We start from the raw sequence: 25,561 nt of genomic DNA, 5'->3' as shown, positions 1-25,561 counted from the left end.
AGGGGCTAAAATGAGACTGTTCTCTTATTTTCACTCTCATGTTAGACATTCTTACCAATGCAAAGATATTCAAAAAGGGAAATACTAGAAAAGAAGAGATGAGGATATCATACATGTAGACAATTCGATTATATACCAACACAATTCAAAGAAAATCAGTCGTAACAATAGATAATTAAAACTTCAGTAAAGTGGGTAAATAAAAGGTAAATATAAACCCACAAAAGTCAAATGCATTCTCATGTAGTAGTAATAACGAGCTAGAAAATATAATTTTTAAAAAGCATTCAATTAACAATAGCAACGAAAAACATTAAACTACCAATTAACCTAACAAAAGACATACATCTTCATGATATAAAGAAAATGACCAAATATTACTAGGATAAATAAAGATTTGGATAGAGAAATATTTCATGTTCTTAAATGAAAGGTTTAAATATCACAAAGGTAACAGTTTTTCACAAATTAATTTGTGAGTTCAACAAAATTCCAATTAAAACACCACAAGAATATTTCACAAAACTCAACAAAAACACTTCTAAAATTCATTTGACAAAAGCATGAAACAAGAATACTAAATAACAATGGGTGGGAACTAGCATTAGAAATATTATAATCATATTAAATGTAACTAATTTAAATGGCATGGTACTCAGCTATTTTTTTTTTAAACATTTATTTATTTATTTGGTTGCACTGGGTCTCAGCTGCAGCAGGCAGGCTCCTTAGTTGTGGCTCACGGGCTCCTTAGTTGTGGCATGCAGGTTCCTTAGTTGTGGCATGCAAACTCTTAGTTGCAGCATGCATGTGGGATCTAGTTTCCGGACCAGGGATCAAACCCAGCCCCCTGCATTGGCAGCATGGAGTCTTAACTGCTGCGCCACCAGGGAAGTCCCCAAATGGCATGGTACTCATCTTTGAAAAAGATAATCCTAGGGCTTCCCTGGTGGCACAGTGGTTAGAAATCCGCCTGTCAATGCAGGGGACACGGGTTCGACCCCTGGTCCAGGAAGATCCCACATGCCGCGGAGCAACTAAGCCCGTGCGCCACAACTATTGAGACTGTGCTCTAAAGCCTGCAAGCCACAACTACTGAGCCCACGTGCCACAACTACTGAAGCCTGTGCAACTAGAGCCCGTGCTCCACAACAAGAAAAGCCACTGCAATGAAAAGCCTGCGCACCGCAATGAAGAGCAGCACCCGCTCGCCGCAACCAGAGAAAGCCCGTGCTCAGCAACGAAGACCCAACGTAGAAAGAGAGAGTGAGAGAGAGACAGAGAAAATCCTAGTCTCCAAAATACAGTGTTTAATGAGAGAAACATAACAAAATAGGGTAATCAATATTTAACAAATGTTACTGGCATAATCAGTATGCAATATATTCTACATCAGGAGTTGGCAAAACTATGATTCACAGGCCTGTTTGTTCACATACTGCCTAAGGCTACTTTAGCACCGTAGTTGGGTAGTTACGACAGAGAATGGTCTACAAAGCCTAAAATATTTACTATCTGGTCCTTTACTGAAAAGGCTTATTGACAATTATTCTAGATTATTGCTGGATAAAATAAGAAATTATTAAATACAGGGTGAGGGTGAGGGATAGATTGGGAGTTTGAGCTGTGTACACACAGTTATATTTAAAATAGATAACCAGGGACTTCCCTGGTGGTACAGTGGTTAAGAATCCGCCTGCCAATGCAGGTGACATGGGTTTGATCCCTGGTCTGGGAAGATCCCACATGCCACGGAGCAACTAAGCCCGTGTGCCACAACTACTGAGCCTGCGCTCTAGAGCCCACGAGCCACAACTACTGAAGCCCACGCGCCTAGAGCCTGTGCTCCACAACAAGCGAAGCCACCACAATGAGAAGCCCATGCACCGCAACAAAGAGTAGCCCCCGCTCACCACAACCAGAGAAAGCCCACGTGCAGCAACGAAGATCCAATGCAGTCATAAATAAATAAATAGATAGACAGATAGATAACCAACAAGGGCCTACACTACAGCACAGGGAACTCTGCTCAACACTCTGTAATAACCTAAATGGGAAAAGAAGTTGAAAAAGAATAGACACATGTTTATATAGAACTGAATCACTTTGCTGTACACCTGAAACTAACACAACATCGTTAATCTACTATACTCCAATACAAAATAAGAATTAGGGCTTCCCTGGTGGCGCAGTGGTTGAGAGTCCACCTGTCCATGCAGGGGACACGGGTTTGTGCCCCGGTCCGGGAAGATCCCACATGCCACAGAGCCGCTAGGCCTGTGAGCCATGGCCGCTGAGCCTGTGCGTCCGGAGCCTGTGCTCCGCAACGGGAGAGGCCACAACAGTGAGAGGCCCGCGTACCGCAAAACAAACAAACAAATAAAATAAGAATTAAAAATAGAAAGCAAAAAAAAAAGAAATTATTAAATACAGTAAATCTCCGACAAGAAGTTAAAATGATCAGGCCAAAAATGGGAACCCAGAGAGGTAAGGAGAGCATTGACAGTTGTTTTCGTCCTGTCTAGTCCTGAGAATCTGAACATCAGTTTTGCTAGCCTTGGAGGAAAAAGATGGACCGAATCAAAGTTAGGGAACAACCATGGTGGGAAATGTTCCCCTATAAAACCAGCACCCCGAAGGGCTATACCATCTGGGCAAAGGTAAACCAAAATTAAACCTCACTTCTATCCCCAGGTATCTATAAGTAAAGTTATCAATTGCTGAGGGACTGAGTGGGAGAGACTCTGAAACCACAAACCTGAGAATCTTCTGAACCCAATTTTTTTCACCCACATATTTTAAAAAAAATCCAAGTCATGAATTTAGATTAAAGTGATCCTAACTCCAAGGCATCTTCCAAATGCAAATGCAAAAATGTCTCTGGAGGACTATGCCTTTATCTTAGGCCTTAAATAGTTCCCACAACAAGACAATATATAGCAAATACAGACAAAAATTGTCAACCACACAAGTAAACAAGGCACCAGGAATGAGAACTAGTTGTAACAGAAATAGTCAAACAGTATCAGACATAGCAGTATAAAGCAATTAAACTTATGTTTACAAAAATAAAAGACAAGCTTGAAAATATCTACAGTAAACAGAAAACTATAAAGTTGACCTTGCCAGTAGAACTTTTAGGAATGAAAGATACAATAACCAAGATTCAGAATTCAACAGATAGATTTACCAGTAGACTACACACAGCTAAAGAGATCATTAGTAAAGTGGGGGTAAAACCAGAAGAAAGTATCCAGGATCTGGCTCCATGGATTTCTCACATTCTTACATGGTCCAAGCCTTCTGAGCAAAGGACATGTGAAGTAGCAGATGGTCTTGGCTGCTGTATTCCTCTGGTGAGATTTGGAGTCACACTTCCCCCAGAGACATCTCACAGTAGTAAAGATAAAGCCCTTTCTTTTCTCTCCCTGGAGACATTTCCCTACATTCAAGATAATAATCCTCAAGGCTCCTTCCCCTCTCACCCAGGGGAGATTTGCCTACATTCTAAGGTAAAAAGTGATCTCTCTGGAAGGGAGTTTGTGCAGATGTGCCAGAAACCCTCAAGTGCTCAGAGTCTCTGAATTTTGGGGTTTCTTTCCTGTGATGCACTCAACTGTATACACAGGTATCATCTAGCCCTTATCCCATCACCCTGTGGGAATTAGGGTGTAGGGAATGGATGCAAGGTATTGCTGCAATAAACCATCTGTATCTCTGACCCAGGGGTCTTGTGTCTCGTCAGTACACGTGTAAACATTTATGTGCATGTCTGTGTGTGTGCACGTGCACACATAAATAACTGTTAGAGGCTGACTTGATAGCTTAAAAGTAGGGTAAATTTTAAGATTCCCACAGTTTCTGACTTAATAGATGCATACACGGAAAACTAAAGAAAGAGATGGAAAATACGAGAAGTTAAAAGACATGGGAGATAGAGTAAGAAAGTCTAACATAAATCTAGCTAGAAATCTAGTTCCAGAAAAAGAGGAGAAACTGGGGCAGAATATTTTAAAAGATAATAGCTGGGATATTTCCAAAATGAAAGACACAAATCCTCAGATTCAAGAAAGCAAAAAGTGATTTCCCTGGTGGTGCAGTGGTTAAGAATCCACCTGCCAATGCAAGGGACATAGGTTTGAGCCCTGGTCCGGGAAGATCCCACATGTCGCGGAGCAACTAAGCCCATGCACCACAACTTCACTCGCTGCAACTAGAGAAAGCCCGCACGCAGCAACGAAGACTCAACACAGCCAAAAATAAATAAATTAATTAATTATTTTTAAAAAAGAAAGAAAGCAGACAAATTCTGAACAGGACAGAGAAAAATAAATCCACACCAAAATACATCATTGTGCAAACCTTGGGGTTCTTTTTGGTTGTAACAAGCAGCTTGTTGGATCTTAGTTCCTCAACCAGGGATTGAACCTGGGCCCTGGCACTGAAAGCACTAAGTCCTGGGACGTCCCTGGTGGTCCAGTGGTTAAAACTTCATGCTTCCAATGCAGGGGGTGCGGGTTCTATCCCTGGTTGAAGAACTAAGACTCCACATGCCATGAAGCACAGCCAAAAAAAAAAAAAAGAAAGTAAGCATCGAGTCCTAACCACTGGACTTCCAGGGAATTCCCCTCATTGTGCAATATATGGACAGATAACCGATTTCTCTTCAGCAAAATTGGAAATCATAAGACAGTGGAATATAACACAACATTGTAAATGACCTATACTTCAATTAAAAAAAAAAAAAAAAGACAACGACAACAGTGGAATATCTTCAGTCTGCTGAGAGTAACCTAGAACTTTTCTCCCAGCAAAAATATCCTTCAACAATTGAGACTGAATTGCATAAGGGTGAATTTTATGGTATATAAATTATATCCCAATAAACCTTTTATTTTTAAAACTGGCTATAATAAAAGCAACAGATAAAGTGTTGGTGAGGATGTGGAGAAATTGGAACCCTTATCCATTGCTGCTGGGAATGTAAAATGGTGCAGCTGCTTTGGAAATCAGTCTGGCAGTTCCTCAAAAAGTTAAACACAGAGTTACCATATGATCCAGCAATTCTACTCCTAGATATATACTCAAAAAAACTGAAAACAGGGCTTCCCTGGTGGCGCAGTGGTTGAGAGTCAGCCTGCCGATGCAGGGGACATGGGTTCGTGCCCCGGTCTGGGAAGATCCCACATGCCGCTAAGCGGCTGGGCCCATGAGCCATGGCCGCTAAGCATGCGCGTCCGCAGCCTGTGCTCCGCAATTGGAGAGGCCACAACAGTGAGAGGCCCGCGTACCACAAAAAAAAAACTGAAAACAGGTATTCTAACAAATACTTGTATCTGAATGTTCACAGGGGCATTATTCATAATAGCCAAAAACTAGAAACAACCCAAAGTCCATCAACTGATGAATGAATGGATAAAGGAAATGTGTATATCCATATGGAATATTATTTGATCATACAAAGGAATGACCAAAGCATACTGATAAGTGCTACAATAATGATGAACCTTGAAATATTATGGTAAGAGAAAAAAGCCAGAGCTTCCCTGGTGGCGCAGTAGTTGAGAGTCCACTTGCCGATGCAGGGGACATGGGTTCGTGCCCCGGTCTGGGAAGATCCCGCATGCTGCGGAGTGGCTGGGCCCGTGAGCCATGGCCGCTGAGCCTGCGCATCCGGAGCCTGTGCTCCGCAACGGGAGAGGCCACAGCAGCGAGAGGCCCGCGTATCGCAAAAACAAAACAAAACAAAACAAAAAAAACAAATCATAAGGAACCACATATAGTATGATCCCATTTATATGACATGTCCAGAATGAGCAAACCTGTAGAGAGTAATTAGTGACTGCCGGCCGGGGGTGGTTGCTGGTTAGATTGGGGGTTAATGGCTAGGGGTGTGGGGTTTCTCTTCAGGCTGACAAAGCTGTTCTAAAACTGAGTGTGACAACTGCTGCACAAGCTTATGAATATACTAAAAGCCTCTGAATTATACACCTAAAATGGGTGAATTTTATGGTGTGTGAGTTGTATCTCAAAAGAGTTGTTATTTTAAAAAATCAAGGCAAAATAAAGACATTTTCAGATCATCAAAAACCAATAGTTTGTCACCAGCAGACTCTCATTAGATGAAATTCTAAAGGATGTACTTTGAGGTAGTAAAAAAGTGAGCCTGGGTGGAAGTTCTCAGATGATAGCTGGACTGAAGGACAAAGAAAGTGGTAAATATTAGGTTAAATTTATGCAAACCTTGCCTGTGCAGAACAACAACAATGATGTCCTCTGGGGTTAAAAAAATATAGTTAAAATACCCAACAATAATGACCCATAAGTGAGGAGGGAGGTAAACAGAGTGAATGTGTTCCAAGGCCTTTGTATTGCCTGGGAGTGTAAGGTGTTGATAAGCTTTAGACTCGGAGAGGATAAATATGCATGTTGTACTTTCTAGAGTAACTACTAAAGAACAAAAACAGAGCATGTAACTTAAAATCTACAAGGGGAAATGATTTTTTAAAAAAACACTTCACCTGTAAGAAAACTACATAAAACGGGAAGAAAGGAAAAATATAATACAAAGAAAAAAATAAGGTAGTAGATTTTAATCCAAAAATTTATGAATTATAATAAATGTAAACAGACTAATTGCCTTGATTAAAAGATTACAATCGAAATTTTTAAAATGATATCTAACTATTGTATTTGCTGTTTATTAGAGACACATCTAAAACGCTAGGTGTATAGCAAGGTTAAAAGTAAGAAGATGGAAAAAATATACATGAAGTAAAACTGATAGAATGACAAGAAGAAACAGAAAAAAGATTGTAATTATAGTATAAAATTAGCTCTCTCGGTAATCGACAGAACAAGTAACTAAACAATCAGTAACAACCCAGAGACTTGAATAACACAAATTTGACAACAGCAAAATGTACACATTCTTTTCAAGAACAGACATTTACAAAAGCTGACCATGTACTGGGTCACAAGGCATGTCTCAACAAACTTCAAAGGACTGACATCATAATGGCATGTTTCCAACCAAACGTAAATTAGCTAGAAATCAATAATAAAAAAGTTAACTAGAAAAAAACTGTTTTCATATCCACTGGAGATTCATACCTGAAGAAATAATATGATTATATAATGATGGTCTTTCTAACCCCAGTCATTCTTTAGTAGCTGGCATCATCATTTAGTAATTGGCATTCTACTATAAAGAACTTCCCCTTCTTCCCTACTTGTTTTCTATCAGTAAAGATTCTTAATTTATTCAGTGGGTTGTAATCCATAGTCATTATTTACGCTGATGCTCAAATTGTTTCATATATAGGCAGTGGGAATAGAATTCCTTCAAGCTGGCTCCTTTGTCCTTTTTTATTTTTAATTGCGCTAAAACATACCTAACATCAAAAATTTACCATCTTAATCGTTTTTAAGTGTACAGTTCAGTGATGTAAAGTATATCCACATTGCTGTGCAACCAATCTCCAGAACTTTTCTGCCTTGCACAACTGAAACTGTGTGCCCATTAAACAACAACTTCCCATTTCCCCTTTCCCCCCAGCCTCTGACAATCACCATTCTACTTTCTGTTTCTATGAATTTGACTACTTGAGTAGAATCATATAGTATTTGTTTTCTTTGTGACTGGCTTATTTCACTTAGCATAATGTCTTCAAGGTTTATTCATGTTGCAGCATGTGTCAGAATTTCCTTCCTTAAAGCGTGAATAATATTCAGTTGTATGTACATACCACATTTTGTTTATCCATTCATCTGTCGATGGGCATTTGAGTTGCTCCCACCCTTTGGCTATTGTGAATAATGCTGAAATAAACACAGGTGTACAAACATCTCTTTGAAACCCTGATTTCAATTCTTTTGGGTATGCACCCAGAACTGGAATTCCTGGATCATACAGTAATTCTATTTTTAATTTTTTGAGGAACTGCCATACTATTTTCCACAGCAGCTGCACCATTTTACATTCCCACCAACAGTGTGCACGAGTTCCAATTTCTCCATAATCCTCATTTCTCTACATCCTTACCAACAGTTGTTATTTTCTGGTTTGTTTTTTAAATATATATATATATATATATATATATATATTTATTTATTTATTTATGGCTGCTTTGGGTCTTCGTTGCTGCGTGTGGGCTTTCTCTAGTTGCGGTGAGTAGGGGCTGCTCTTTGCTGTGGTGCGCGGGCTGCTCATTGCAGTGGCTTCTCTTGTTGCAGAGCAAGGAATCTAGGCTTGCAGGCTTCAGCAGTTGTGGCTTGCGGGCTCTAGAGCGCAGGCTCAGTAGTTGTGGCGCACGGGCTTAGCTGCTCCGCAGCACGTGGGATCTTCCCAGACCAGGGCTCGAACCCTAGTCCCCTGCATTGCCAGGTGGATTCTTAACCACTGCATCACCACAGAAGTCATTTCTGGGGTTTTTGATAGTAGCTATCCTGAGTGTGACGCGATATCTCATTGTGTTTTTGATTTGCATTTCTCTGATGATTAGTGATGCTAAGCATCTTTTCAACTGTTTGTTGGTCATTTGTGTATCTTCTTTGGAGAAACGTCTATTCAAATCCTTTGCCTCCTTTTTCATTGGGTTATTTGTTATTTGTTCGTTTTAAAGAACTGTAGGGGTTCTTTACAGATTCTGGACTGGGGAAAGGGAGCAAGAGTGAGGCGTTACACAGGGGCATGAAGAAACTTTTGGGAGAGATGAATATGTTCATTGATCTGATTGTGGTGATGGTATCTCCTATATATCAAAACTGATCAAATCATAACTTAAATATGTGCAGTTTATTGTAGGTCAATAAAGCTGCTTCAGAAAAAGTAAACTCAAAGAGCATCTAGAAGACTGAAAAGTGTTTTGGAAATTTTACTTCCTTTCAGCCCCTTGACAACAACTAGAGATAGATGACTAAATCAGTGACTATAATATGAAGTATCTAATTAAAAAAAAAGAATTTCAAAGTTTTCCTTCCTTCATCTGAAACAATTTATTAGCATTGTGATTATCTAGACTCTTGAAGTTTGGTAGAATTTCCCTATGAAACCATTTGGACCTAGTGTTTTTTTTGTTTTCATTGGGATGGTTCTTTCAAAACTTTGTTTATTCTATGGAAATTGAGGTATTTAACTTGTAATCTTTACGGGGATCCATTTTGTTAAATTGTATTTCCCTAAATAATTATCCATTTCATATAAATATTCAAATATGTTTAGAGGTATGCAAATTAATCTCATATTTTAAAAAATTTCTTCTATATTAGTGGGTTTTACCCCACTTGTCATTTGTTATTTTGCATTTGCGATTTCCTATTTTCTTTTTTTTTTTTTTTTAAACATTTATTTATTTATTTATTTTTGGCTGTGTTGGGTCTTCGTTTCTATGCGAGGGCTTTCGCTAGTTGCAGCGAGCAGGGCCCACTCTTCATCGCGGTGCGCGGGCCTCTTACTGTCGCGGCCTCTCGTTGTGGAGCGCAGGCTCCAGACGCGCAGGCTCAGTAGTTGTGGCTCACGGGCCCAGTTGCCCCGCGGCACGTGGGATCTTCCCGGACCAGGGCTCAAACCCGTGTCCCCTGCATTGGCAGGCGGATTCTTAACCACTGCGCCACCAGGGAAGCCCCCTCCTATTTTCTTAAGTTAGCTATTAGTTTGCTGGCTTGTTAAATTTTTCAAGATACAAGATTTTGATTAATCACATGTTCTTCTGTTCTCTATCTCATTAATTTCTGTTTCTATCTTTATTATTTTTTAGCCTCTTGTGCTTTCGTTTGGTTTACTTTTTGCTCTTTTTCTAACTTTCCAAGTTTGGAATTTAGTTCATTTATTTTCCATCCTTCATTTATAATGCCTTTAAAGCTATAAATTTCCCCCCTTCACCACTACTTTATATGTCTTATAAAATCTGATTTGTTGTGTTTTCATTTCGTTAATTTTCAGGAATCCTTTATTTCAGTTTGTATTTCCCTTGTATCCAATAGTTCTTTTTTTTTTTTTCCAATAGTTCTTTAATAGAAGATTTTTAATCTTCCAGATGGAAGGGGCTTTTCCTTTTTTTTAAATTTCATTTTAAATTTCTAGTTTTGTTGTACAATGATAAGGACTGTTCATAATCTTTCTACTTTTGGAAAATACTAATGTTTTCTTTCTGACCTAACGTATTGTAAAAATTAATAAAGGGAAACCTCATTTAAAATGGAGTTGTGAAGTCTTAAGGGGGGAGCTCTCCACACATGTACCTTCCTTCACAGCTTACTTCACGTTCTTGGGAGGGAAGCTTACTTTATTACCCAATTCTCTCCTTGTTGAGCAACAGTCCAGTCAATGAGAACTCCAACAACTCAGCCACTCTGAACGTTCACATTCCTCCAACGGACTGTGGTTTGGAGCAGCCCTTTGCAACTTCTCCTTTTTCTATATAAAGTAAGGTTGCTCTCCTTTGTTCTCCAGACCTACCCGTGGTTTGCTATAGTTTTCATGTCCTAAATGGCAATTCCTCTGCCATTACTGAATAAGCTCATTTTGCTAGTAAAATAACTGGCTATTTTATTTTTAAGGTTGATAATGTGAACTATTTTTAGAATGCAAAATGCACACTTGAGAAGACATATTATTACTGGACTAACCCTGCTACTTTTCCACTGGGTTTTAATTTTTCAAAGGAAAAAAAAAAGAGAGAGAGAAAGAAGGAGAGAGATGGATCCAGAAAATCCTCATGTTTGGAAATAAAGAAATATACTTACTGAAAAAAAACCATGGATCAAATAAGATAACAGAGTGGGCATTAGAATATATTTTTGAACTGGATAATAATGAAAGTCTACATATAAAAAAACTTGTGATACGCAACTAAAGAAGTAATTACAGGGAAACGTACAGCCTTAATTGTTAGAAAGGACAAATGAAAATTAATGAGTAGAAGGCATCTATCTCGTATCTCTTTCATTTGTGAAAATGAAAAAACAAAGTAAGCCCAATGAGAATACAAAGAAGAAAATTATAAAGATAAGAGCTAAAATAATAAACATAAAATAGAGAGAACCAATAAATCAAGTTTGTTCTATGAAAAGACTTATCAAAGGGGCTTCCCTGGTGGCGCAGTGGTTAAGAATCTGCCCACCAATGCAGGGGACATAGGTTCGATCCCTGGTCCGGGTAGATCCCACATGCCACGGCGCAACTAAGCTCATGTGCCACAACTACTGAACCTGTGCTCTAGAGCCCGGCGAGCCACAACTACTGAGCCCATATGCCACAACTACTGACGCCCGCATGCCTAGAGCCTGTGCTCCGCAACAAGAGAAGCCACCACAATGAGAAGCCCACACACTGCAAAGAAGAGTAGGCCCCACTTGCCGCAACTAGAGAAAGCCCACACGCAGCAATGAAGACCCAACGCAGCCAAAAATTAATTAATTCATTAATTTAAAAGACATCAAAAAGAGAAAAGGCATAAATAAACCAATATCGGGACTAAAAGAAGAAACTCAATCACATATAATATAGATATTAAAATATAGTAATAGGTTGTTATGAACAACTTTGGGCCAATAAAATTTAAAATTTAGATGAAAGGGACAAATTTCTTCACAAACTTATTTATCAAAACTCACTCAAAAAGAAACAGAAAGCCTAATAGCCTATAGCCATTTTAAAGAAATATCTGTGGCTAAAAATCTACCCATAAAGACAGCATCAACACCTGAGAGCTGGTGAATTCTTCTGAGCATTTATGACAATATTCCAATTTTTAAATGAAAAATTTATTTAAAATTCCAGTTTTATGAACGATTCCAAAGTACAGAAAGACTGAACCTCGCAACTCACTCTATGAAGCTATCATAATTTTGGTACAGAATTCTGCAAGGGCAGTTCAATGTGAAAAATAACGGGCTAATTCTTATGCATAAATGTAGCTGCAAAAAATCCCGAACAATATGTTAGCAAACCAAATCTAGTCATGTATAAAATATACTATGACCAAGTTGTATTGTCTCAGGAATGTATGATTGACAACATTAAAAAAATCAATTAATATAGTTTACCAAATTATTAAAGAAGAAAAATCATATGACTTTTCCCAAGAGCTGCAGAATAAGCATACAATAAAATCAAATATCCATTCACAATGAAATCCATTCATTATGAAAACTCTTATCAAGCAAGGAGTAAAAGGGAACTTACTTAGCCCTACAGAGGGGATATATAATTTAAAAATAAACAAACCTCCAATAAGGTGATATTTAGAAAGCTTTTCCTTTTAGATCAGGAACAGTACAAGGGTGCCCACTCTCACCACTTCCATATGATGTGCACTGGAAATTTAAGCCAGAGCAATAAAGCAAGAACAGTAAATAAACTGGAAAGAAGCAAGAACCTTAACGTTCGCAAATGATACAACCGTGCATATAGAACAACTAAAAGAATCTTCAGATTAATGGAGGAGGAAAGCCTCAAGAAGCTGTAAAGGGCAAGGAAGCAGATTCTTCCCTAGAGCTTCCAGAAAGGAACACAGCCTTGGGAACACCTTGATTTTTAGCCCAACGAGACTCATTCAACTTCAGAACTACAGAACCGTAAGATAATAAATCTGTGTTGATTTAAGCCACTGAATTTGTAGTAATCTGTTACAGCAGAAAACTAATGCAGTGAGTTTAGGTAGACTGCTGATATGAGGTCAATATACAAGTTAATTCTATTTTTATGTACCACCAATAAACCATTAGACAATGAAATTTCAGAAAACTTACCATTCACAATGGCATAAAAATTTAAATATCAAAAAAATAAATCTACCAAACTATGTCTATGATTCCATTCAGAAAATTATAAATAATTATTAAGAGAAATTAAGGAGTAATCAAACAAATATTTGTACCATAATCATGACTGGAAGACAACAATACCGTCAAGATGCCAATTCTCTCCAAATTGATCTATAACTTCATGCAATTCTAATCAAAATTCTATTTTTTCCCCCTGGAGGAACTTAATAGCTGAGTGTAAAATTTATATGGAGATGCAAAATTCCAAAAATAGCCAAGATACTGTTGAATACCTATAGGATGAGAAGACTTGCTCTGGCAGACATATAAAGACTTATTAAAAAACTACTTTAAAAACAGTGAGATACTGATGCTAGGATAGGCAAACACCAGTGGAAGAGAATAAAGAACCCACAAGCAAGCCAATATAAAGACACTTAATTTATGACAAAAGTAGCATTGCAAAACACTATGGAAGGAGTCTTTTCAGTAAATCGTGCTAGAACATCGGATATCTACGTGGGAAGAAATGAAATTTAAATCCTACTTCACTCCATACACATCAATCATTTTCAAGTGAACTGCAGATCTAAATGTAAAGGGCAAAACAATAAAGTTTCTGGAAAATAATACAGAAGAATAATTTTATAACCTCCAAGAGATTTCTCAAACAAGATACAAACAGCACTAACAAAAAAGAAAAAGATTAGAAAAACTGAATTGCATTTTAATTGAGAATCTTACGCGTGCCAACTAGCTAAAACAGCACTAAGACTTGAGACACCTGAATATAAAGAAAAGCAATGTATTGATTAGCACAAAAGTCAGGATAATAGTTATCTTTGGGGTAGAGGATAAGACAGGGGCAGACAGGAGGCTTCCCGTTTTTTTCTTTTAGTTTTATTGAAGTATAGTTGCTTTACAATGTTGTATTAGTTTCTACTGTACAGCAAAGTGAATCAGCTATACATATACATTTATCCCGTCTTTTTTGGATTTCCTTCCCATTTAGGTCACCACAGAGCACTGAGTAGAGTTTCCTGTGCTATACAGTAGGTTCTCATTAGTTATCTATTTTATACATAGTATCAATAGTGTATATATGTCAATCCCAATCTCCCAATTCATTCCACCCCCGCTTTTCCCTTGGTATCCATACGTTTGTTTACATCTGTGTCTCTATTTCTACTTTGTAAATAAGATCGTCTATACCAATTTCTTCAGATTCCACATATATGTGTTAACAGACAGGAGGCTTCTGAGGGTGTTAGCAATGTTCTATTTCTTACCTGGGACACAGGTACAGAGGTGTTTGCTTTGATACACGTCATTAAACTGCTGTTTCCAGGGTCCCCAAAGACCACTTCCCCATGTTCAGTGATGAACAACCACAGGCATACCGTCCTAGCTCACAGCTAAGTTTTATTACAGCAACAGACAGTAAGGACACACCAAGAGAGCAACAAGAGGAAAAGACTCATCAGTCTGCAGGAATCCACGTGCTGGCTTCTACATGCTCTCTACCTCCCAGAGAGCACATTCTCTCTCAAGAAAACTGCAGCTACACGTACACAATGTTTTTGCCCTAGGAAACACACCAGAGATGCATTGTCTAGGGTTTTTATCCAGGGCTGGTCACAGAGGAACGCTTTAACACCAAAATTTCAGATTCTCAGAATGAAAGCAAGTGTTAGTGCCACAGGTGGGCAAAAGAACCTTATCAGCTTAGTAAAGGTTTCAAAACCCAAGTTCCCAGGCCTACTATGTTAACCCATTCCTGCACAGCTTATATAGATGTTTTCTGCACTTTTCTCTATGAAATATATAATATTTCACAACAGGGTGGGGGGAAGGGATAGTTAGAGAGTTTGGGATTGACATGTACACACTGCTATATTTAAAATGGATAACCAACAAGGACCTAGTGTATAACACAGGTAACTCTGCTCAGTATTATGTAACAACCTAAATGGGAAAAGAATTTGAAAAAGAACAGATACACGTATATGTATAACTGAATCACTTTGGCATACACCTGAAACCATCACGACATTGTTAATCAACTATATTCCAATATAAAATAAAAAGTTAAAAAATATTTCACAATAAAAGTGTTTAAAAATAGTTGACTAAAATTATATTAAATCCACTTTTAAAAGCCACAGAGTAGAAGATATTTGCAATATATATAACTAACAAATAAATAACCACTACGTGGAATGAAAAAATAACTCCTACAAAATAAAAAGATAGACAACTCCATGGAAAAGACAGAAAACTTGAAGAGACACTTTTAAAAAGAGGAAACAGTCCATAAATACAAGGTGCTCAACTTCATTAATAATCCAGGGAATTAAAACCATAAGAAAATACATACACCTACCTGATAGACAAAAATTAAATACACAATATCAAATATTAGAAAGGATGTGGAGCAACGGAAAGTCTAATAACACTGGTAAGGGACTTCCCTGGTGGCGCAGTGGTTAAGAATCCACCTGCCAATGCAGGGGACACGGGTTCGATCCCTGATCTGGAAAGATCCCACATGTCGCAGAGCAACTAAGCCCGTGTGCCACAACTACTGAGCCTGCACTCTAGAGCCCACGAGCCACAATTACTGAGCCCACGTGCCACAACTACTGAAGCCTGTACACCCTAGAGCCCGTGTGCCACAATTACTGAGCCCACGCGCTGCAACTACTGAAGCCTGCGTGTTCTGGGTCCCGGATGCAGCAAATACTGAGCCCGTGCTCCGCAACAAGAGAAGCCACCGCAATGAGAAGCCCGTGCACCTCAATGAAGAGGAGTCCCTGCTCACTTCAACTAGAAAGCCCATGCAGCAATGAAGACCCAACGCAGCCAAAAAATAAAAATAAAATAAAATAAATAAATAAACAAACAAACACTGGTAGGAGTGCAACCACTTTTGAAGACAATTTGGCATTAGATCGAAAAGTAAAACCTATACATATCCTTAGACCCAACAGTTCTACTCTTAGTTATATACAAACTTATGAACATGTGCAGCAGGGAATATGAACAAGAACATTCACAGCAACATTAATAGCTCAAAACTGAAACCAGGGCTTCCTTGGTGGCGCAGTGGTTGAGAGTCCGCCTGCCGATGCAGGGGACACGGGTTCGTGCCCTATTCCGGGAAGATCCCACATGCCGCGGAGCGGCTGGGCCCGTGAGCCATGGCCGCTGAGCCTGCGCGTCCGGAGCCTGTGCTCCACAACGGGAGAGGCCACAACAGTGAGAGGCCACAACAGTGAGAGGCCCGCGTACCGCAAAAAAAAAAAAAAAAAAAAAAAAAAACTGAAACCAACCTAAATGTCATCAAAAGCAGGATGGATAAACTGTGGCACAATCATACAATGGAATATTCTATGGCAACAAAATGAATTTTTATTAACAATTATAAAATTATTTAAAAATTTTAAAAACCTGTATCTACAATATGGAAGAATCTCACAAACGTAATGTTGAACTAAATGAGAAAGACAAAGTAGAATACACAAACTACCATCCCATTTATAGAGTTCAAAACCAAGCAAAACTGCACTACATTACTTACAGGTTGCATATATGGGTAAATTAGGAAGACAAGAGAATTATTATTACATAAAACAGGAAAACAGTTACCTCTAGTGTAGGGAGGAGGTTATGATGAGGGAAGCATACTTCTGGGGTACTAGTAAGTACCCCAGATTTCTTGATTTGGATGACAGTTACATGTAATTATAATTTTATAATTATTCTTTACATTTATATAATTTTAATGTAAAATTAAACTTTATAATTTTTCTTTATATTTATATATATATATACACACACACTACATAGTTTGAAAAATGTATCTACTTTCACATATGGAATTTTTTTAAAAGAAAATTAGCAACAAATAACAAAGGATTAATATTAAAAACACATAAAGTTCCTGTGAACAAATGATCAGGGAGTATAAACACATAGTTCACCAGAATATACACAGACAAAATAATCTCATGGAAAAATGTTCAATTCTTCTAATAATTAATAGCATGAAGCAACATTTCACACCTATTAAACCACAAAGGAGAGTGGGATAATGTGATAATTTACAAGATAAATGACTACCATGGAGACTGAGAAGCTACATGGAATAATTTAAAACTGAAAAAAACTCAGTAAATTATAAGTATATTAGGCTTACAGTAATAAATTTGCATAGTTAAAATTTAGAAAATTAAAAATTTAAATTTTATGAAAAAATAAAAATAGCTGAAGTGTTTGGAAGACAGGATTATGACTGCAATATTTTTCTTGACATTGAGAATATGATTCATTAAGATATAGGACTTGGGCTTCCCTGGTGGCGCAGTGGTTGAGAGTCCGCCTGCCGATGCAGGGGACACGGGTTCGTGCCCCGGTCCGGCAAGATCCCACATGCCGCGGAGCGGCTGGGCCCCTGAGCCATGGCCGCTGGGCCTGTGCGTCTGGAGCCTGTGCTCCGCAACAGGAGAGGCCACAACGGTGAGAGGCCCGCATACCGCAAAAAAAAAAAAAAAAAAAAAGATATAGGACTTTTTAGACAAAGTAAACTCAATAGTTCCCTGCCATTCTAGAGAACAAAGTCTATATGTCATAACACCAAGAACTTCCATTAGTTGATTTTGACTTGTATTATCACTCTGTGCCAGGGATTGTAGGAGGCACTAGAGGACAGAGAAAAGAAATAATTACTTCCTTCAATGAGCTTCTAGACTAGCAGGAAACAGACATGTCAATAAAAAAATTACAATGAAATGGGTAAGTCCTATAATAAAGTCTTTTCTTAAAAGTCTTATGGCTTCCCAGACGAAGGTAAAACTCAGGAAAATCATAGAGCAGTTTTCCAAAGAACACTGAATTGGATCTTGAAGGACAACTGGAACCTTCCAAACAGGGTGGAGGTTGTGAAGGGTAGTCTATACACTATTCATGCAAAGACTGAGGTAGACTAGCAGGTGGTTAGAGGAGACTGCTCAAAGGCCTCATGTATCATGCTACAGGCAATGGAGACCCACAGGGGCTTGTGGCATTTAGCTCCCCCAAATATTCTACAATTACACTGGACCTCTTTTTCTACCCTTCCTTCCCTTAAAAGAAATGTATACAGAATATAACCCAAAGCAATATACAGATGTAATGCAATCCCACAACATTTTTCACAGAATTGAAACAAATACTCCTGAAATTCACATGGAATCATGAAAGACCCCGAAGTGCCAAAGCAATCTTGAGAAAAAAGAACAAAACTGGAGGTACTGCCCTCCCAGACGTCAGACTATACTACAAAGCTACAGTAATCAAAACAGCAAGGTACTGGCACAAGAACAGACACATAGATCAATGCAACAGAACAGTGAGCCCAGAAATAAAACCCACACACCTATGGTCAATTAATCTACAATAAAGAAGACAAGAATATACAATGGAGAAAGGACAGTCTCTTCGACAAGCGGTGCTGGTAAACAAAAAAACCAATCAAGAAATGCGCAGAAGATCTAAATAGACATTTTTCCAAAGAAGACATACAGATGGCTAACAGGTGCATGAGAAGATGCTTAACACTGCTAATTATTAGAGAAATGCAAATCAAAACAAGAATGAGATATCACCTCACATCTGTCAGAATGGCTGTCATCAAAAAGCCTACAAATAACAAATGCTGGGGAATTCCCTGGGGGGCGGGGTCCAATGGTTAGGACTTCACGCTTCCATTGCAGGGGGCACAGGTTTGATCCCTGGTTGGGGAACTACGATCCCACAAGCTGTGGGGTGCAGCCAAAAAAAAAAAAAAAAAAAAAACAAACCCAAAAAACAAATAACAAATGTTGGAGAGGAAGTGGAAAAAAGGGAACCCTTGTACACTCTTAATGGGAATGGTGCAGCCACTGTGGAAAACAATATGGAAGTTCCTCAAAAACTGACAATTGAATTACCATTTGATCCAGAAATTGCACTTCTGGGTATATAACCAGAAAAAATGAAAACACGAATTCAAAAAGATACATGCACCATATTTCTCCTACTAGACTACAAGCTACTTTCTGACAGCAGCCTGGCTAACTAAACGTTGGCTCAATTTAATACTATTTACTATTCCTCACACAGAATACTCTATCTCCCGCCTTCTCCAATTTCTGGTCGCTCACCCAGTCTCTCTTATTACTGCCCGTTCATCTTGACAGGGGCACAGGAGTGCTATTTATCCACGCTGGTGGCACCAGGAGCTGTCAGGTACCTGCTCCATCTCAGGCCACTAGGTGTCCAAAGTGCCAAGTAACCTAAGGGCAGGTGAGGGGTAAGGGTGAAATCCCCACGTTGTGCAAGATGTTTTGGAGTCAGGCAGTTCTTAGTTCAAATCCTATTTCTAGCATTTAATCACCAAATGCCCTTTCATCACAGAGACAATTGTTTGTGCTTCAGAATCTCCATGTATAAAATGAGGACAATCTTATCCAGTTCTCTGGGTGGTTTTAATAGAACCCTTACTATGTTGTCAAGTACTCTTTGAAGCACTTATTGCATATATTAAGTCGTTCAATAATAACAAAATCTCCAGGAGGTTGAGTAGGTCATTTCCCTCATATGACAAAAGGAAACTGAGGCACTTTAAGTAACAGCTGGATAGTCACATAGCTAGTACATGCAGGAGCCGGCTTCCGAACTCAGGCAATCTGATACAGTCTGTGTCCTTAACCATTTCCCTTTGCTGGGGCATTGCGAAGCTACAACTATAAGGTAAAGGGGTGCCGGGCACGTGGCACACAGTAGATACTAAGAATACATGCAGCCTGGCTCATGATTGCAGAAAGCCATAGACAAAGTACAGAGTTTTGGTTATCCCTCGGGAGGGAAATGGGGGTAGTGCCAGAAATCTGGGAAGTGACTGTTCCGTGCCAGGCATCTTGGTAGGCACTGGAGTACACGAACAAGAACATACTGGGTGCTAGGCCGGTTCTGCCACCAAGGTCCTGGGACAGCCTGGCAAAGCTCGCCCCCGCCCCCAGGCCTCTGTTTCCCCATCTGAGGATCTATGTGTGTCTGCGCTCTCCTTCCATGCTGTTCGCCAGACGAGAGGACTCAGCGGGCCTAGCCGAACCGGGGAGGGAAACGGGAGGAACCGGAGAGGCCTTCCTCTCCGGCCCCGGGCCGCGTGGCCAGTAGCGGGGCTGGGACAGGCGGACGGGCCCATAAGTCAGCGTGCGCCGGTACTCACCTCTCCCACAGTCTCGAAGCGGGCGGAACCACGATACAAACTGCCCGCGCCGCAGCCGCGCCCTGACGCCGCGCGCCAGCTCACTTCACGCCGGAAGTCGGCAGATTCCGATTGGCTGCGTCCTGAAGAGGCCGACCAATACCGTCGCCCCGTGGCACCTTTCCCCGCCCCCGTGGGCTGTTGGGACGGGGTCCCCGTAAGGGTCTGAGAAGGAAGGGCACGTATTCCCAAAGCCCAATCAGAGCCTGGAATGCAAGGTCAGATGACTACGGTTGAACCCAGCGCTTCCGGGGCTGGTGGGGTTCTTTGTTTTCAGTATGTTACGTGGCGTAGATAAAGACTTAAGTAAAGCACGCACCTGGAATTGGACCGTGGCGGTATTGAAAACCCCGGAGTTTAAGCGAGCCTGAGATTTACTAGTTCCCACAGACCAGGCCAAGGCTCTACACCCTGATCTCTTTGGTTCTGACCGTCTGTCTCTGAGGCTTTGGCTGTCCTCTCCACCCTCCTGGTAACGCTGGCCTCTGCCCCACCCATTCTCTTCTAAATGAGCAACTGGAAATTGTCATTGACGGAGAAAGGGGTATCAAACTCAGATGCCTCTAGGGACGTTTGCAGTACCTGAGGTTCCAGCTGATTGTTTCCACGAGGGACTGTGGGCCCTGTGATGCCAGATCTTTCTTTTCTTCCTTCATTTCTCTTTTAAGAAAAACTTAAAATCTGCTTCTGCCCTGTTTTGTGTGTGATATCTGCCTTTTAAAAAAAATGTTACAAAAACAAAACCGAACGGTGCAGCCAATCAAAACGCATCGCTGTTAAATTACTCTGTAGGAAAAAGCAAAAGCAGAGTAAGTTAAGCAGACTTTTAATAGCAAAAAAGGCCACATAGGAAGCAGGATAGGGACAAAGCCCAGGTGTGAATAATTTACCAAAAGAATAAAGCCTCTAACATTTAGACTCAAAGGGTACACAAGCTATAAGAATGCTGACCCATGTTATGGAGGCACCTAGGATGGCAGATTTGCACACACACAATGAAAGGTATGGAGCCCAAAAGAATCAGATATTCCAGAAGGATGTGCTAGACAGCACCTTGTTTTTCACTGGATACTCAGTACTATGTTTTTTAGACCATTTCACAGTTTTTCACAGTTTTCCTCTACATTACACAGTAATAAAAGAGAAAACTACTGGTACACAAACAGATGAAGCTCACAGATACTATGTTCAGGGTAAAAAAAGGCAGACACAAAAGAGTATATACTGTATGATACCAGCTTACTCTGGGGGTAGAGGTAGACTAGATAGACTTAGTAAGGTAAGGCTTTCAGAAGGGGTCCTGATACCTGCGAGATAAATAACAGGTATGATTTGAAGGCAAAGGCCATGAAACTGGAAAGACTAAGTAAGGTACTTTTGAGAAACTGTCAGGAAAAGGGGAAATAGAGAGAAATGGTACACAAGAGGAAACAGATAACAGACCTCAAGTTTGGACTTCACTCTGAAGGTAAATGGCAATTGTTGAATTTGGGGGCAAGTGGGATAGGGAGAGTCTTATGTACTAATCTTAAGTAAAATCAATGATTTTACATATATTACATATATATCTCCACCACCCAAATCAAGTTATATACCATTTCCAGCACCCCATAAGATTCTCTTGTGGAGCTTCCTTTGTGGAGTCTACCTCTGCCCCCAGCGTAAGCTGGTATCATACAGTATATACTCTTTTCTGTCTGCCTTTTTTTTACCCTGAACATAGTATCTGTGTGCTTCATCTGTTTGTGTACCAGTAGTTCATTCTCTTTTATTACTGTGTAATGTAGAGGAAAACTGTGAAAAACTTTGAAATGGTCTAAAAAACATAGTACTGAGTATCCAGTGAAAAACAAGGTGCTGTCTAGCACACCCTTCTGGGATATCTGATTCTATGAGGGCTCCATACCTTTCATTGTCTTTGAGGTAAAGAATAACTCTGTTAGTTTTTTAAAAGACCTATTCTTGTGTATAGAAATGCAAATTGTGTTCAAGGAGATGTATTTTATTATTGCACTGTGGGTCTGATCAGTTCTGCCAGGTTTTGCATCTATTTGTAAAGCATTTCGTTATTCCTCATTTGAATATATATGTGCGTGCGGTACTTTGAATTTTCCTCTGAACTTTGTAATATGTTTCTGGGTCTCTCATTAATTAATGACTTAAATAAAACCTTTGACACATTCATTTTATATCTGTGTGAGTCATGATTATACTAGATTTTTAAAATTATTCTTTAACAAGTGTATGCAATTGTATAAACACACCACAGTTTATTAATCCATTCATCTACTGATGGGCATTTGAGTTTTTTCCCTTTGCCTATTATAAAGCCACTATGGACGTTTTTGTATAGGTCTTTTTGTGAATATATGCATTAATTTTTCTTGGGTAAGTATCTAGGAATGGGATTTCTGGGTCATAGGGTAACTGGTAAAAATGGACTTGTTTTCAAAGTGATTGTACCATTTTACATTCCCACCAACACTGTATGAGTTTCTTATTTTCTGCATCCTTGCCAACACTTGGAATTGTCAGTCTTTTCCATTTTAGCTATCTGTAGATATTCTATGGTATCTCATTGTGGTTTAATTTACCATATGTTTTTATGAGGGAAGGGACTGAACAGAAAGCTCTTTCTGGCTGTTATGTAGAGAATGATATTTGTACACCAAAGCTCATAGCAGCATTATTCGCAATAGTCAAAATGTGGAAAGAAACCAAGTGCAGATGAGTGGATAAACAAATGTGGTATATACATGCAATGGAATATTATTTGGTCTTAAAAAGGAATGAAATATATGCCACAACATGAATTAACTTCGAAGACATTATGCTAAATGAAATAAGCCATTCACAAAAAGACAAATATTTTATGATTCTACTTATATGAGGTACCTAGAATTCAGAGAGAGAACACAAAATAACGGTTACTAGGATTTGGGGGTGAGGGGGTGTCATAAGGAGTTACTGTTTAATAGGTAGTGTTTCTGTTTGGGGTGATGAAAAAGTTCTTGAGATGGATAGTGATTATGGTTGCATAACAATGCAAATGTAATTAATGCCACTGAACCGTACATTTAGAAATGGTTAAAATGGTAAAATTTATATCACATACACTTTAACGCACACACACACAGATGCACATACGTGCACAAACCTGGTGTTCCAGTTCTGAGAACTCAGCAGTGGCAGCTCCTGTCTCAACTGTAACTGCAGAATTTTAATTTATGGAAGTGATTGGGTGACAGCACGGAGAGAAGTGATGCCATTGAAAGAAGAATTTATTACTTATGTTTCCCAAGAAGAGGAGGCACACCACATGTGGCCACACGGGGAAGCATCAGGTTTGGTCAAGAGGCAGAAAGGAGCAAGGGGAAAGCCAAAGTCAGAGCCTTTACTGGGGTTTCTGCAGGAAAGGCAAGCTATAGCGGGGAAAATAGCTTAGGATCGGCTAAATAGTTCTTTTGAACTGTGGGGGACAGGAACTGTTCCTAGATGTCTGGTACCTGGCCTTGGGTTGATTTAGGGCAGGGGAAATATTGACATGTTGTGTGGGATTAGATAAAGGAGGTAGGTGGCTGTGGATATGAACTCGAGATTGGTTGGAGAGTCTGTAATATGACTTGCATGCTCACAAAAGCAGGATTGTAGGGGAGATGTAAACAACCTTGGTTATTAATTTGGCCCTGTGGTTAATAGATGTCAAAAGGCTAAATACAGAATCTAAGAAAACACAAAACAATTGGCCCTGTGGTTATCTGGCATCACTTTAAGAAACTTTGGGGTGATTATAAGGAGACTTTTAGGGAGTAAGGCATAGGATGTCCTAAACGATACAGGAAACATTTTATTATGAAAGTAGAAAGGAGGAACACAGGTAGAAGTATAAGGAGTGCTTCTAGGTCAGTCCATAACTGACTGGAAAAACTGGTTTTCCATTTATATGGCATTAGGCGAGAAAATAGATCTGAAATTTCAGGAGTCTCTAATAATATTTTGGTGGAGTTGTATAGTATGTTAAAAGTATGAGTGACAATAACGTCTTGGTGTATTTCTTGGGTCAGGCAGTTATGTTGTGGGAGGGTATGAGCTGATAATTTAGCAAAGTATATGTAAAGATTAGTGGTATTGTGTGTAACCAAGGGGAAGGAGAGGTCATGTTCGAGATGCAGAGCACAAGTAGGACACAGCACTGGGGAGTGAGTGGTCCTTTCCCCAAGGGGTCAACGGGTTGACTGACATGAGGGAGGTGCCTTCTGGGGAAAGTAATAATCTCTATAATTTTTAGAATGGCACAGATAGTAATAATCTCCACCAAATTTCCCTTTAGGCATGGGAGTTTAGGGGTGTATGTTTTGGCAGAGAACAAGGGATATACCAGAGTCACAAGCTAAGCAGACAGCAAGCTCAGAAACAGAATATCTAATATCAAAGGAAGAAAAGCAAAACTGCCCTGTGTCCAGTTTTTACCTTAGGAGAGGCCATCCATGGGCATCACTGGGGTGGAGGTTTCAGCGTCCACGTGAAGTCATCTCTGGCACAGGAGGGCAAATCATTTCCAAAGGTGAGGTCTTGAGTTGGGGTGATGGCATCTCCAGTGGTGAACTCCTGGGCCAGGGCAATGCCGTCTGGGATATGGGACTTGGGATATCCCTTTTAAGTGGGCATCCACTCAGGTTAGTGTGGATCTTAGCATTTGCCACGCTTGGTTGAAACAACGGAGCTTGGAGAATTTGGCCTGTGGATTGTAAACGAATGAAAGTGCCCCAACTTTCTGTAATCAACAGAAAGTGTACAGCTGCACTTGTTTTTTTAGCTTTGTTTATGGTGGAAGTTTAGGTTCAGCTGGGTCCCATATCAGGCAAGCAGCTGCCTGGCCCATGGGACAATCTATAGTTAATGGGTCTCAGCGGAGTATGAGCCTAGATCTGGCCTCCAGCCCTTATGGAATCGAGACAGGATTGAAAATTTGCAGATAGGTTAAAGGCAAGGGGCGACATAGAGACACATTTAGAGGTTTATTTCCTGGGCTGGAATCTTAAAAGGAGTTATTTTAAGAGACCATTAGTTCTCTCAGTTAAACTGGCTATTTAGGTCCTATTAAGGATATGCAGTTCTATTGAATGCCTTGTCCAAGAGCCAAGCATTGTGTATTTTGAAAAGTGAAATGTGTGTCTTGGTTACTACCAGTAACGTCTGTAACCCCAAAGGGAATAAGGAGGGTCCTGACAAGGCCTTGTATTGCGGCCTCAATATATGTAGAGACATGTGTGATTATGATTTATATTTTGGGTATCTATGAGGTAAGAGATTGCCAGTCTTTTACCTTGGAAGGGACAGTTTTTATGTAAGAGCCAAATAGTTTATAATAAATGTGAAGGTGGGACCATTTGTTGGCCAGAGCATCCCGTGTGAAGATGACTGCCTAAAGTCTGGCCAAGTGTGTTGACCTTTGGGTCCCGTACTTCATCAGAGACATCCAGGTTAAGGGATGGAAAGCAGCAA

At 39.7% G+C, this 25,561-nt stretch overlaps 1 protein-coding gene across 5 annotated transcripts in view; it reads right to left on the bottom strand.

Annotated features, from left to right (window-relative positions):
• Window positions 1-20,109, bottom strand: part of BLM (BLM RecQ like helicase) — an 87,234-nt gene extending 67,125 nt beyond the window's left edge. For 3 of the 5 annotated variants that reach the window (XR_004348312.1, XM_032621887.1, XM_032621889.1), the window contains exon 1: window positions 20,018-20,109. The gene's annotated coding sequence lies outside the window, so the exon portion shown is untranslated. Of the gene's footprint in view, window positions 1-18,950; window positions 18,971-20,017 lie in introns of those variants that run through there. The other 2 variants (XM_032621890.1, XM_032621888.1) reach the window with 2 other exon arrangements.
• Between the last annotated feature and the right edge of the window lie 5,452 nt (window positions 20,110-25,561).

This window comes from Phocoena sinus, chromosome 2 (assembly GCF_008692025.1).
Source record: "Phocoena sinus isolate mPhoSin1 chromosome 2, mPhoSin1.pri, whole genome shotgun sequence".
Classification (NCBI taxonomy): domain Eukaryota; kingdom Metazoa; phylum Chordata; class Mammalia; order Artiodactyla; family Phocoenidae; genus Phocoena; species Phocoena sinus.
Note: the sequence above shows the minus strand (reverse complement) of the source record. Positions and strands in the feature narration are given on the sequence as shown.